We start from the raw sequence: 15,246 nt of genomic DNA, 5'->3' as shown, positions 1-15,246 counted from the left end.
GAGAAAGGGGCGGGGGAGCCACACGGCGGGAGCCGGCCTCTTTCTGCTGCACTTTTCTGCGCCCGCCCGAAACAAATGAAGTTGGAAACTAGGGGAAGTGGCCGAGTTGGGGAGGAGACAATAACCAGGGAAGCGCAGCGCCAGCGTGAGCGGAGAAAGGCTCGTCCCTTTGGCCGGGCACCCCGCGCTCCCGCACGGCTCCCCGCTCCGTCGGGATCCCGCCTCGTCCCAGCCACGTGGAATCGCGGGGTTCGGCCCTCGGCGGCTCCCCACGTGCAGCGGCTTGGGGGGGGGCGTCCTCCGCTCCCACGGCGCCGTCCCAGCGGCCTCCCTCCCGCCGCCACAAACACCCATCGCCCGGAGACGGGGGATTCCCTCCTCCCAGCTGGCAGCCGCGGAGTGCGGGTGCTCCTGCCGTCCCCCTGCGCCGCCACATGTTGTCCGCCTTTGCCATCAACTCCCTTCTCCACCCCAGCCACGATTCCTCCGCTGGCGGAAATTTCCCTGCCGGGGGATGGCCGCATTCAGGCACACGGTGCGGACTATTTAGCACTGGTGGGTCGCCGCAGCCATAGTAGCCTTAAGAAGGCGCTTTATTTGCTAACCCTCTCTTCTCAACCGCAGAGACGTCCCCCCCTCGTTCCCCTGGGAGCTGACACCCGCGTGTGTTCCGTGCCTGAATTTGGGGGAAGGTTTATCCAAATTGGGCTGAGCCAGTTCTTAGCCATGCAAGTGAGAAAATAAGTGGTTGTCACGCTGCAAAATTGTTCAGACACTTTCACTGCCCGTAGATAACCGATAAGTGTTTTGTTTTATAACTCTAGGCTTGGACCTCGTCCTAGATAAGGACAAGCATCTTTCACACGTTTCAAATAAATATCAGTATTTGGCAGTTCTATGCCCCACTTACACATTGGGTTATAGGCAGTGCATCATTTGTCACTGACCTTTCACAAAAACATTGCAGAAAGATATCTGACTCAGGGATATAACTGGAGCTCATTACCCCACACAGAGCTCATACTATTTGAAATTGATGTTGTGGGGCCTGAGGATAAAGGCCACTAGACATGCTGAGCCCCTTCTGCTGACATCTTTGAAGACAGAGGAGTTGAAGTGTACACCCCCACCGAGCACCAAATTTGATAGGAATATCATAATCACATCATGGTGTTTGTTTGAATGTGAGATAACAGGAGCATACTCAAAAGGTGCATTTATTTGTATTTGTATTCTCTATTATCCTGGAGGTTTGGGAATTACTGTTTTGACAGACATTCTGCATCTGCTTGTAACAAGGATGTGGGCAGGTGGTGAGCCTCTCTTTTTGTTATATAGTCTAGCCTTCCTGGGTGTACATAGTCCATACTTTTCAATTTTAGAGAAAAAAACAGATTCCTTTTCTGGTTGAATAAAAACCTTAAACCAGATCAAGTGTCCATCACAATTAATAAAAATACTTTGAGTTTTGTATGTGCAATTACAAGGCAATGGCATAAAAATCTTAATTCTCGCCAGTAAATTGTAGGATTTTTCTAGGTTTTTACACCATGCCCCTCATTGTGGTGTCTGAGCACTTGAAGTTGTGAATTATGGCCTTGGCCCTACAAGTGCTTGAGTATCTGGAATTCAATGGAATTACAAATGTACTAAGTGTTGGGGGGGGGAGGCTGTATTCATATGCAAATGACAATTCAATCTCCTTGTGAAAGAACGCAAAAAAAATCATACCATAAGCTAAAGATTCAAAATTACACTGGATCCAACTGTGAACCTCCGAGTAGATTTGAAGTGAGCTACCATTCTTGCCCTAGTACCAAATCCAGCACTCTTTGCTCTGACCAAACTCCCACTGAAGAGAAGGCTCCAGCTCTTCAGAATGGAATTTCACAATGTGGACAACCTCAAGAACATAAATCCAAATACGACTCAGGTTTTTCATCATTAACAACTTTGCTAATTATCAAAGATATTTGGGACAGATCTTCAGCTGGTGTAAACTGTGGCAAAATGAAGCTATAACAGTTTACACCAGCTGAGAATTACCCACTGTGTTTAAACACCTATTTTTTTCATCCAGCATCACCATTCTCCTTGCTTTATTGCACACTTAATTCACATGTGTTTGTATTCATTTGTAAAGTACTATCTCTGCAACTTATGGTGCTGTAGGAATCAACAATAATAAATAAAACTGATTTTTTGACAAACACAGGAACATACATTGAGGTCATATAGGCAAAAAAGTGATTGTGCTAGAGGAGCAACTCGATGCTAGGTTTTAAGAGATACAACTGTTATGCAAACACGTTTTCAAAATTAGCAAGGGGAATATAGCAACTAGGGATGTAAAATAGTAAACGGTTAACCACTAAGGATTAGTCTTACTGGTTAACTCAGCCTAACCGTTAACCCCCCAGCCCTGGGTGGGCCAGAGCAGCCCCAGCTGCGCTGGCCTGCCGACCCCAATCCCCAGCCCGCCGGAGCAGCCCCGTGGGCTGGCCGACCCCAGAAGCAGCCCCGGGCTGCGCCAGCCAACCCCAGCAGCAGCTCTGGCCCTGCACCCACTGGCTGGAGCAGCCTCAGTTCCTCTCCCTTTAATCGATTAACCAGTTAAACGATATAATTTTAATCGTTTAACCGGTTAACTTTTTAAACTATATTTACATCCCTAAGAGAAACCATCAGGGAAAGTCAATTGATTTTTCTATACAATATCTCTTCTTTCTATTAAACATTTTTCAGATTTTGCAACTGTGAAAGAATCTTTGTAATGAATCACTGGAGAAAGAGACGTATCTACAAAGCTCGAAATAAAAATCTCACAAATCAATTTCATGATCAGAGGAATGGTGAAGGAGTTGTGAGACTTTTTAACATAATTGTTTTGTGAAAGAAAATAGACTTGTGAAATACACTTAAGAATTACGAGTGTCGGTACTTACAGTGAGAATTACACAGAGTTTGGTGTGCAAGGTTTATTTAGAGTTCTCTTTTGACTGTCAAACAGGGTTCACTTCACTTTCTGGAATAATGCTACACACTATAGCTGATAATGGGCCCTTGATATTCACTATTCTAGTCCAGTGTTGGGATTTAACTACTTACTAAGATCTAATAGAAAATCTGGAGTGACTATAGCGGTAATAGTTATATTTGATTAATTATAATTATTTTCAGTAAGTGATTACATGCCTCTCTTACAAATAACTTTGCTTTCTACTAACAGTGTATAGTATTCAGAAAGACCAGGATGTTCAAATATTGCTTCATGACCCATATGCTGGTTTCTAAGCAGCTGAATGCAAGTCACACAAGGCACCCCATCAGCTGGGTACACAATCACACTTTCCCTCTACACTTCATTGACATGTCAGTCTGAGTGCAGCACCTCCTGTTACATTGGTGCTTTTCAAAATCTTGCAAGTAACTTAAAAAAATACAATCTGTGTTTCTAAAAAGATGTTGATTTGCATACGCAAATATGGACCCTGATTTTGCAAAGATTCAAGCACATGGTTAATTTTATACAGTGTGAGTAATCTTACTGATTTCAGTAGGACTACTCAGAGTGCATAAAGTTAAGCATGTGCATAAGTCTTTGTAGATTTGGCATCATGGTTTGTTGGATATTATAAACGACCTGTTTTACTGCTGTGAACACCTATATAATTTGAGGATTCTAAATGTATGTATAAACAGTCTGACATAAATTCTTCATAGTCTCTAATGAGATGAAGATTATGCCTGCTGCCACTGGAAAGGTAATTTACTTTAGATTTTCAGTGTAATCTTGAATTTAACCCATGATCTCAATATCACAATAATTTGGCCATTCTTAAAGAAACAGATACTTCTGGTAGCCTATAATGAACACACACAGTAGGATTAGAATATGTTTGGAGGAGATGCAAAAATTTACTTAGAAATTTGTGGTCATAACCATTTTTTTCCCCATAAGAGGAATATTTGACTTTTTCCATGTTGATATACAAACTCATATATGATTTGTGTTAAACTGTTTGTAAGTGCAGGGACAGTCAGCAAGAATGTGAATTAATCAAGGTATTTCCTTAAAGAAATTACTGTATGTAAATTTGGAGATCCGATAAATGAACTTAAATGTTTATTTATCCAACTAGGTAACCAATATTTAACTATAATTTAACAGATTTAACTTTTAAACATATTGGGCCAAATTCATCCTTCTATTCATAATTTCAGTGGATTTAAACCAAGGATGAATTTGTTCCATTAGATAAATATTTGGAAAACTATTCTAGAAGTAGTGTTGCTGTAGCTGTGTTGGTTCTAGGATTTGAGAGACCAGAGGGGTGAGGTAGTATCTTTTATTGGACCAACTTCCGTTGGTGAAGGAGACAAGCTTTCGAGCTCCACAGAGCTTTTCAGAAGAGTTTTATGGAGCCCAAAAAAATTGTCTCTTTCACCAGCAGAAACTAGTTCAATAAAAGACATTACCTTTACCCACCTGGTCTCTCTCTTACTCTAGATGTAGGCATTTAGAAGAATAATTATCTGTCCTATGATTTTGGTCTCGTTCCAGATTGACAGTGGTGTAGTAACGTCATTGATTTCAGTTACTTTTGATTTATTCTAGTGCAAGATCAGAATCCGGCCATTAACGTCAACATTAGTAAAAGTGCAGCTTGTTTCAGTAAATTTGCTAACAGGATGGTTCAGTCTTTATGCATTTACCTTAAGCTTGTATCCTGTTCTGAAAGAGAGCCAGAGTGAGTAGGAAAATCTTTTTTTACCAATAAGACACACTATATGCCATCTTATCCCATTAGTGATTTCCCCCTTTATTATTTAGTGTTGTGTCTGATTATCATAATGTCTCTGTTCACATATCTAGGGCAAAACTCTTTACACATCTGGAGTTACATAACATATAAGCAACAACATTTAACTCAATATAAATAGATAATTATCATGTAAACAGTAAGTTACATAGTGGGAGTATGAGGATGGGAGACGAGAAATAAGGGTGAATAGATTTGTCTCTTTACTTTTTCAAAATCAAACTAAATCTTGGTCAGAATAGAGAAAGAACATGAAGGGAACATTGATAACTACTTTCAGCTACTTTCAATATTTGTTCTCCCCTCCTTCAATGGAGTTACGCAGAACCAGTTTCTGGGGGTTAAATATTACTTAGTATGTTATGATGAAGAGAAATTGATATTTTAGAGGTGCTGGTAGGGCATTCCTTATAACGGCCCCAGGGTTCTGGAATGCTCTTCTGCACCTGGTCCAAAATAACCTAGATGTGTTGAGTTTCAGAGCACACTGAAGGACCCATTTGTTTCACCTGGCCTTTTAGGAGCGATATGTGGACCAAGGTGCAGGCCAGTGTATGGGGGGATAGTATTTGGTTATGTGCTGCTGCTTGGTAGAAATGATGTGCTCATTGTATTGCATTCTGCTCTTGTACTTTCAAACAACAGGCAGCTCACTCAGCATATGTGTGGATGGGTCCTTTATATTGACTCTAAATCAATAGAAAATAAAAATAAATTTTAATAATCACTATCTTGTAGCATAGTAATAATACATTACTAGCGACTTCCACATAGTATGCATAAGGGATTATTGCACTAATTTTTCACCTCTGGGGACATGGGCTCATATCTGAGTATGATCTTTGGTGAAATGAGGCTGGTGGTGTGCAATACTTCCTCGGTAGATACAACGTAAAGTCCCTTCTCCCTTTTCAGGGCATATGATATGGTAAGCAGTAAAGGAGAGACTTAGGCATGGAATCACAGGGAGGTTGAAGGCAGGGGTCTGTATGGGGAAGTTTACATAGCAACTACTTACACAAAGAGTTGCAATCCTTCAGTGTCATTAACACTGCAGCATTAAACACATTCTAAAAGCAATAAAATAAAAAAACCCTCACATATATGATAAATACAACAATTTCATTCAATAGTACGTTGGCCAATAAGCTAGCAGTTATTCTGTGAAATAATTCCGTTTTAATTATCATACTTATCACACTAGTTCAAGGACATCTGATATTTTTCAACAAATGTCCCTGTTATTTCCACTTGCCAAATTTATTCCCATTGAGAAAGAAAAATACTTGCATGCTGAGAACTATTGAATTGAATCAGTGGTTAGAGAGGCAGGCAACACATATTACTTCTGCCTTAACTACAAACATTGAGGTCTGCACTAGTGGAAAATTCTCAAAGCCATTCCCTTCTGTAAACATGAGTAAAAAGACTGTCACCACCTGAGAAATGTCTCTTTTGACAATCCTGGCTTTTTTTGGTTGTTGTGCAAACAGGGTTCTCTGCTTTGTCTTCCATTTGTCTTGTATTTTTGTGCAAGACAAGACACAATAAAGGTCTTATAAAATGCACACATACAGTTTGTGTAACCCTTCCATAAATTTTTTTAATTTGGTCATTGTGAGAGCAGATAGCCCTGAAATATCTAATGGTTCTGTTTAATCCTTCCAGGAAAATTATATGAATGGCTCCTGAGTCAATCTATTTGGTTTAAAGTTTAAAGGGCAATTGAATGTACGATTTTGATAAATGTGCCAGGTGTTTCTAGACAAACAGTTATAAACAAATGTTCACACCTCTGCCTCCATAAACTGTGGACTGCCTCAGCTAGGTGATCACAGTGGTCCCTTCTGGCTTTGCAGTCTTTGAAACTTTCCTTTGCGCCAGCTTCCAACTAGTTAGGTAACAGAATGCTTTCGTTGTACTTTAATATCTTAACATGTTTATGCTCTGTAATCTCTAGTTCTGCCTTTGTGATTGTTTTATAAATTACTCACAGATATTTGTAGCTTGTTAATAATATAAAACCAATACAAAAAAATTTGATACAATGACAGCAACAAAAAACGGTGAACTGGGCCTTCCAAAGTAATTTGCAATTCACCAAGACACTGGTGTTAATGCATCATAGGTATTACTGATGGGTAAAATGCAACATTGGGACCATATTTTTCAGTGGAGTAAATTAGGCACGCTGGCCCTGATCCATCACTGCCCCATGCCAGTTGTTATTATTAATTATTTGAATTATGATAGTGCCTAGGGGCCCCAAATGAGATCAGGGCCTCATTGTGCTTGATGCTCTACATACCCTTCGTGAAACATAGTCCCTGTTACGTAGAACTTAGTCTGAATAGAGAAGACTAGGTTTGCCAATTTGGTTGGAGGTTTCATCACATGACATAATCTTTAATTAAAAATTAATCTTTTGTTCCTGGAGATTCCAGGACAATCCTGGAGGGTTGGCAACCCTAAAGGGCAGGAGGGAAAAAGAGGGACATACAGAAGTGAAGTTATTTACTTAAGGTCTCAGAGCGGGTCACTGGCAGAGCTTGGTTTCACAAGTCTATTGTCCTATTCACTGGACCGTGTGTTTCTACAGTCTTTATGTCAGTGATGGAGTTCCACCAGTGATGCCAATAGTAAAGGCTGCCTACACTTTCCATTGTAAGACCCAGTTTTTGGTTGCTAATCATTGTTATTTATATTGTGGTAGCAGATAGAGGCCTCAAACAAGTCAAGGCCCCATTATATTGTGCTAGGCACTGTACACACATATAGTAAATGATAGACCCTGCATTATTTGCATTTGCCTTACTCCATTTTCAACCCACACTACCCTACCTAGTTCAGTGACTAGAGGGATTTAAGACATTGTCAATTAAATGCAACAATGTCCAGTTTTTATCCACAGAGAGCCTGATTCAACCCCCCATTACACCAGTTTTATGCCAGCGTAACTCATTCTTTCCAAATGCTGGTGGGCTGCTGGATTAAAATAAAGAATAAATAAAGAAATGTGTACAAAACCTGGGATATTTTACAAGTGTGATAAAACAATCACATCAGTCACCGTCCCATGGGAAAGGCTTTTTGGAATTAAAAGGCCTTTGTGCCCTTCAAAACTCAGTCTGTATGTCAGAAGGCATCTGTGCTGAGTACGAAGCAGCAGGTAGTTAGCATCAGCTTGCTCTGTCCCCAGCAATAACCACACTGCTTCCTTCTGAACAAACTGCGGGTGTCAGAAAGCCCAAAATAGAACGCACTGCAAGCGTCCAACCTTGGTGTCACAGAAGCATGTTCTATGGGTCTCAGAGTAGGGTGCAGGAAGAAAAGCCACAGTCTGATGACATACATATGAGGGTAAAAGACTGAAACTGACACCTGATGATCAAGGACAATGCTAGCCTGCATACCACATTAACCTGATGAAGGAATTCCCCGTTGAAGATAGCAAGCCTAGGAAACTGCTACCTGAACTAGCTAATGTAATATCATATTTGCTGGAATTTAATCACAGCCAGTCAGTCACACATAAACAGTCTCTTTCTTAGGATGCAGTTAGAATCTGAAAAGGGACTATAAGAATCCCATAGCTGGATTTGATGTTTATGGTTTCTCTCAGTGAATCCTTATAAAACATGCTCGGTTTGCCAGTAGAAAGATGTGGTGGCGTTTTTCTGACAGCTAGCCCTGCAAACTCACTGTGGGATCTGAAAGTCAAACTGTGTTATTTCTGGTTTACGTGTCATCACCAATAAAAAGATTATGCAGTAGAGCTGATCGGAGAATGACAATTCTGTTCTGTTGCAAATTTTGAGGCTTTGAAATTGGTTTTCATTCCAATGAGAAAAGAAAACAAAACCTTTTGTATGGGTTTTCAAAAATGGAATTGTGTTGGAATGAATTTGAAGTCTGAAATCTCAGCTTTTCAAGTTGGGAAGAGGTTGTTGTGTCCCATTCCTCTGGTGGTAAGGATACTGTCCTGGGATGTGGGAGACCCAGGTTCAAATCCCTGATCTGGAGCACTCTTTTTCATCCCAGATCACTTCTAATCAGGAAAAGCAGGGACTTGAACATGGGTCGGCTATTGTCCCTAACCACCAGGCTATAGAGCATGAAAGAGTCTGGCTATCCCCTCCACCCCCCACAACAGTTAACTACAACACCTCTCCACAAAAGAACATTTTTCAGCAAAATGAAATTTCATTGAAAATGATCCAACCAGGTCCATTATGCAGCTAGAGCTCAGGCCTTGTCGACACACTAAGGCTTAGTCTGAACTTACCAGATAGATCAACATAGCTACATTTGGCAGGAATGTGAAAAAACACACCCTAGGCCAACTTTTAGTTATGCCAGCCTCACCCCCAAAATAAAAGCACCTGCGCTGACAGAAGAATGCTTCCGTCAATGTAGATGCCACTGTTTGGGGTGGTAGTGCTTCTGTACCCATGGAAAAATCCCTTCCATTGCTATGGGCTGTGACTTTACTATGGGGTTATGCCAGCATAGTTGCAACAACATAGCTAGGCTGGTATAGTCTCTGTAGTGTAGACATACCCTAAACGCTTTTACCATCTTGACAGAGGTAAAGTGGTGCAACCCTAGTGTGGACGCAGTTATACCAGTATAAATTATTCATGCCTGACAAGGGGAATAAGCTGTACTAGTAGAAGGCACCACACTAGGGGTTGTCCTGGTATAATTATATTAGTAAGAAAACACACCCCTTACTGACATAATTAGACTGGGACAAAATCTGTGTGCATAGACCAGGCTTTAGTTAACCATTCTATTGTTGAGGATGAGAGTCCAGCTCATTTCCCCACAGCTGCACTGGCCCCGAAAGACTAACAGGAATAAAATAGTAAAGCTTATTTTATTCAGTAAAGTTAAAAAAAAAAGTGAGCTAGGATACACATGCGGTGCAGATAGGATGAATAAGAAGCAGTTTTTACACAGCCACTTTTCTGGCCATAATTGTGCTTTAAGCAAACCAGCTGAATCAGAGTCTGGGGATAGAGAAATGTAAGGCTGGGTATCAATGTGCATAACGGTAATGATTTCACTGACACAGTTCCTCTCAAATCTCTCTCCTAAATGCAGCATATAGACACTGAAAAACTTTGGAGCTAGAAGCACCTCCTCGTGGAACATTATTTGTGGTCCCAGTACAGGCTGATGAGAATTCTCCTGAAATTAGTGATGACTAAGACTACTCTCTTAAGGTCTGATCTTATCCAAAGCATTTAAATGATGTTCTTTGCATTTCAGAATACTGCAACAATGAGATTCTCCAAGCACTACATTTCTTAGGGAGAGTTGAAGTCTTTTGGACAAAGTCCCAGATGGTTGGAGTCTTTTGGCCTTTCATTACACCTGGAATATGTGTTATATAATAATGCTCCCAAAGAGCATTGCTTGTTATTTCTCATTGTTTAAATATTTTGCAAGTATTGTATAAACACTATATTTGACATTACCCTTCCTTTTACTCAAGGGTATGGCAGAAGCAGGAAACTCAGAAATAGGGTTGAGTTTTTTGCACATTCAGCGATGAATTTGGTGTTAGCTTGACAGATGTTGGAGGAAATGGAACACCTCTTCTTTCCATCTGAGCCATCAGATTGACAGGCTACAATATTCATTTGTCATCAACATGCACCGAGATCCTGAGCAAGCTTCCCATGATGTCAGTAGAAAGGCTTCCATTGACTTTGTTGGGAGTTGGATCAGGCCCCATTTTCCATTTTCAATTATGTCTCAAACATGATATTTGTATACCAGCAATCAGCAAAGTGTGCAGAGTTTGCAGCTTTCTCACCCATATTTGGCTCTAGTCTGTATGGCTCAAGAATTGTATAAATAGGACAAAATCATGGCCCAGTCTCCATAGTTTAATTAATTACGTATAGGTGGTCTCACAGCTAGAGTGTGTGTATATATATATATATATAGAGAGAGAGACCTATAGTGGCAAGAGTCTTTAGGTAACATCATGCAAGAAGTTTATTTCTATGATTCACAAATCGAACAGGAAATTAAATGAAGCATTTGGACAGGAAGGACAAGTTACACGTGGTCTTCGCTCTAAATTTGTTAGAAGGATTTTAACACAGTGACCACACATAGACACACAAAACTGTACATGCCTCACATTCTCATATATAATACTAAAGTTGTTACAGACTATTACAGTTAGGAATTATTACACACACAGTATGTTAAAAGAACTTTATTAAGTCAAGCACTGTATGAAACAGGGATCTGTGGAACAAATACTATTTGATCATATATCTGAAGACTGGTTCAGAATGCCTAGACACAAAGGGGCAAAATTAAGGTTGCACAGGTAACTTTAATTCTGGCATTTCCTAACTTCTGAGTGCTTGACTTTGCAACCTTAATAATATTCTTTTAACATAGTTGTTGTCTGTGTGAATGTAATTTCCTATGTTTTTAAAAAAGCAAACTGAAAAAAACAGAAATTCCATCATGTAGCTTCATATTGACCCCCATCATGAGTCATCAGCAGGGCTGGAACCTTTAAGTTCCCAGACTTCTGCAACTTAGTAACTGATAACAGTAGCACAGCGGGATCTGTGAGTCATGTCCGGGGCCACCGGCCTCGCTGATCAACTTCTCCCACTCCCTGTTCAGCGGCATGCAGGAGGCACTGGAAGGGAGGGGGAGGAGTTGGGATGGGCGCGCTCAGGGGAGGGGGTGGAAAGAGTCAGGGAAGAGGAGGGGCAGGGGTGGACCAGGGGTGGGAAGAGGTGGGGTAGGAATGCGGCCTTGGAGGAAGAGGTGGAATGGGGGTGGGGCCTGGGGCTGAGCACCCTCAGGGAAAATTAGAAGCCAGCTTGGGGGTCCGCAAAATTTTTAAATGAAAATGGGGATCCTTGGGTTGCTAAAGTTTGATTGCCGTCATCTATGAGGATCAGCACTAGAGGGAGGATGGGTCATTTTGCCAGAGAGTTTCACAGTTACTTGCTGACAGCTGAGGAACGATGAGATTTAGGAATCTTGGGATTCCATTCCAGGCTCTGGAGGGGAGTGTGCTCCAGTAGGCCCAGACTTTTCTGCCCATTTCCCCTAACCATGACCCCTTCTGCCCCATTCTCTCCAACCTATTCCAGTCCTGTCTCTTCCACATGTCTGGCTCCTTGTCCCAGCTCCATTCTCTTTACCTTGCTAATCACTCCTCAGGTTGCCCCTTGCCCAGACATTCCCAGTTCCCCCACCCCATCTCCTAGTTCCTTGTCCCAACTCTTTTTGACAAGCCAGTCCCATTTCTCCCCTTTCTAGCTTTTCAGCCAATTTGACTTTCTCCCTCCTCCTGGCCTCTTCCTCCAATTGCTTTCCCCACCTGCTAGTTTCCAGTCACAATCTCCTTCCTTGTCTCCTTGTCCAGTCTCAATATGTGTTCCCCCAGTCCTAGTCCCAGAATCTTTCCCAGAAAATACCAGTTCATCCCCTGCACCCTGGCTCCTCATCAGATCTCTCTCTCCTCTCCCTCTCATTTCCTTCCCTGTGCCCCACTGATTCTCCATCCTAGTCTCCTGGCCCAGCCAATCCAAGTCTCCCCTATAGCTTCCAGTCTGAGTTTTCCCTCTTCTCTTCCTCCCTGCCAGTATCCAGTCCCAGTTTCTGCCCCATCTCCCCTTGGTTCCTTGTCCCAATCTACTCCACAGGTCCAGCTCTCATCCCCTGTGCATTCACATCAGGCAGCTTCCTCCTCTGCATTCTCTGGACCCAGCAAAGGGCAGGATGGAGTCATTGAGAGCACAAGACAGACAGTCTCCCTGCTCTGAGTTCAGGAGCCTAGACCAAGCAAAATCCACAGCAGCTCATAGCTGCAATTGCAGGGAAAGTCCTTCTGAGCCCCGGGGAGGAGCATGCCCATTACAGACAAAATCATCAGTGAATTTAGCTGCTAAAATGTAAAGAGGTCTCCACTGAGCATGTGCAAATAGAAATTTTTCAAAGACTTATAGTTTCACCAATTTGGGTGGATTTTCATAATGCAATCTTTTATAACTTTTATGTTAAAATATTCTCAATTAATATTATGTTGTTAAAGGCAATAACAACCCAACTTAGTTTCCAGGTTTGAGCCTCTTGATCGGTTACAGAAAATTTAGTAGAGGACCACTGGGTGATACTTGGAATGATACAACCAAACTTTAGTAAAAAGAAAAATGATTAATTAAGCAAACAGGTGTGCAATTACTATTTACACAAATGCTATTATTGGACTCACACGTAAAGATGAAATGGTGTATAAGTGGGGGCTCCATCCACTGACAACAGTATACCTTTATAATCCTGGAACCTAACAGTATCCTTTGGATGTTAATTGGAGCTCTCCTGAAATTTAGCATGGCTACTCCTTTTATACTGCATTATAATACTAATTGACATTAAACTGCCCTTTACCGTAATTATATTTCTGCCACCTTCTTTATGACTCTTTACATTACACATTATTTAAATTAACGTCTGCACCAATGTCCTTCCCATATTATCAATATAGATAGCAAATTAATAAAACATTCGCAAAAACACTCATTGAAATCCTTGCTCACACAAGTTATGACCAAAACATAATGGCAACACAACCCTTGTTCATATTCTTGCTAACTCTTATTTTCTCATAACACTCTGTCTCCAACTTATCTTTAAAGTTTCTCACACTAGAAATTTCAATTACCCATACTCCTCTACTCTTAGGCTAACTTAGGCCTAAAACCTAACTTCTACTTATTTCTTAACCCAGACCATCCTATAGGCTACAACAGGGACAGCAAAAGGTACATCCCTGACAAAAATGGCCACCCCTCTGCCACATTTCAAGTCCCTGCCCCAAAGAAAGGGGTGCTAAATCACCAGAATTGTTTAATGCAGGCAAACAACATATTTTCTCCTAGCCTTGTTCTTGGAGACAACTGAATTGCCTTGGGTGAAACTTTCCAAAAATATTCATCCTGAAGCCGACACCCAACATGGAACATTTCATCTCAAATGGTTAAAGTTTGACAAAGTTATAAGAAACTGATAATATGGTCTTATAATGGGAAGTGTTGGGCAACCTTCATAATAGACAGAGCTGCTAGCCCTACCTATACTAACCTCAAGAAGGGTTTGGAGGAAAATTCACAAGAGAAAGAAGTCTGCTACCTGTAGCCAGAGCTTTAACCTTATCAGACCTCATAAATTAACCAGCGATTGGTCAGTACCTGAATGTGAGACTTCCACAGAAAATCCAGATGCTACAGGAAGTGGTATGGGTGATTCAGTAGGTGGTACCATTCCTGCTGAGTCAGTAATGAACTAATGACTTAGCAGGTACTGTGCTTTTGGAATATCTGCCTTTTGGCTGTGATGCAATACCAAGGTCTTGACCATTTGTGGTGATTAAAGACACCCCAGTGCTTTCCCACCAGAGTTAGGTGACTTGGCTCTGGTGTGGTGCCTGAGGAATTTGGGTAATTTTCTTCATCCCACTTCACCCTTTGTAGCTTCAGCTGGATTAATCCTGTCCTAAATCACTGTAAAGCATTGCAGTGTAGGATACAGCAGCAGTCTGCAGGAGCTATAGCAAGAAGCTGGAGATGGTTGAGGACTGAATGGAATAGGAGTGTAAAAAGAGGGAAGCACAGAAACCTGGGTGGTGTGTTAGTGGGTGGTGGGAGGTCTGGGAAATAATGCAAGAATCCAGGGCAGGAAGGAGGGTTTGATGGAGGAGGACCTGGAGGCTGGGGAGATGTTCAAGTGGAGCAGGAAGTTGGAACAGGGTCAGGTGGAAGCAATTTGTAGGCCCTTTGTTAGCAGACTAGACTTTATATTGGGAAGACCAGTAAAAGGACAGGTCTCACTGTGAGAGACATCAAAGCCACTCACAGTTAATGGAAATATTACACAGTGACAGGAATTTCTGGAAAAAAATGTTTAGAAAATCCAGTTTTACAAATCCCCATGTTTTGAGTAAATATTGATTTAGCTATCTAACGAATTTGAACTAATCACAGCAGTTTCCTTTAATGTCTGCCATTCCAGATACGTGGTTTATTTACTGTAATGTAATACATCTTGAGGGAATGTTGTATGCAGATATTAGCAATTAACTCATTAATCTAAAAATCACAATTCTTGCAATTAATAGAGCACTACACAGTCACTCTAATTACAAACTCTGCACAAAAGGCCAGTCTCACAGGGAACATGTAGCCTCCTAATTAGCCAAGATTTCAAAGGCAGACAGAAAATTGAGATGTTGAGGGTGAGTCAGGGAAAGACGTGAAGACACTGAGAGTGCATGTGATGGAGGGAGTGACAAACACTACATCTCAGAGAGAGTTTACTTCTTGACAGACTGTGGAGTAGATATTCATTCAGAATTGGATACATATGCCAACGTATA

Source organism: Natator depressus, chromosome 7, assembly GCF_965152275.1.
Source record: "Natator depressus isolate rNatDep1 chromosome 7, rNatDep2.hap1, whole genome shotgun sequence".
Lineage (NCBI taxonomy): Eukaryota > Metazoa > Chordata > Testudines > Cheloniidae > Natator > Natator depressus.
This window is presented reverse-complemented; position numbering follows the sequence as displayed.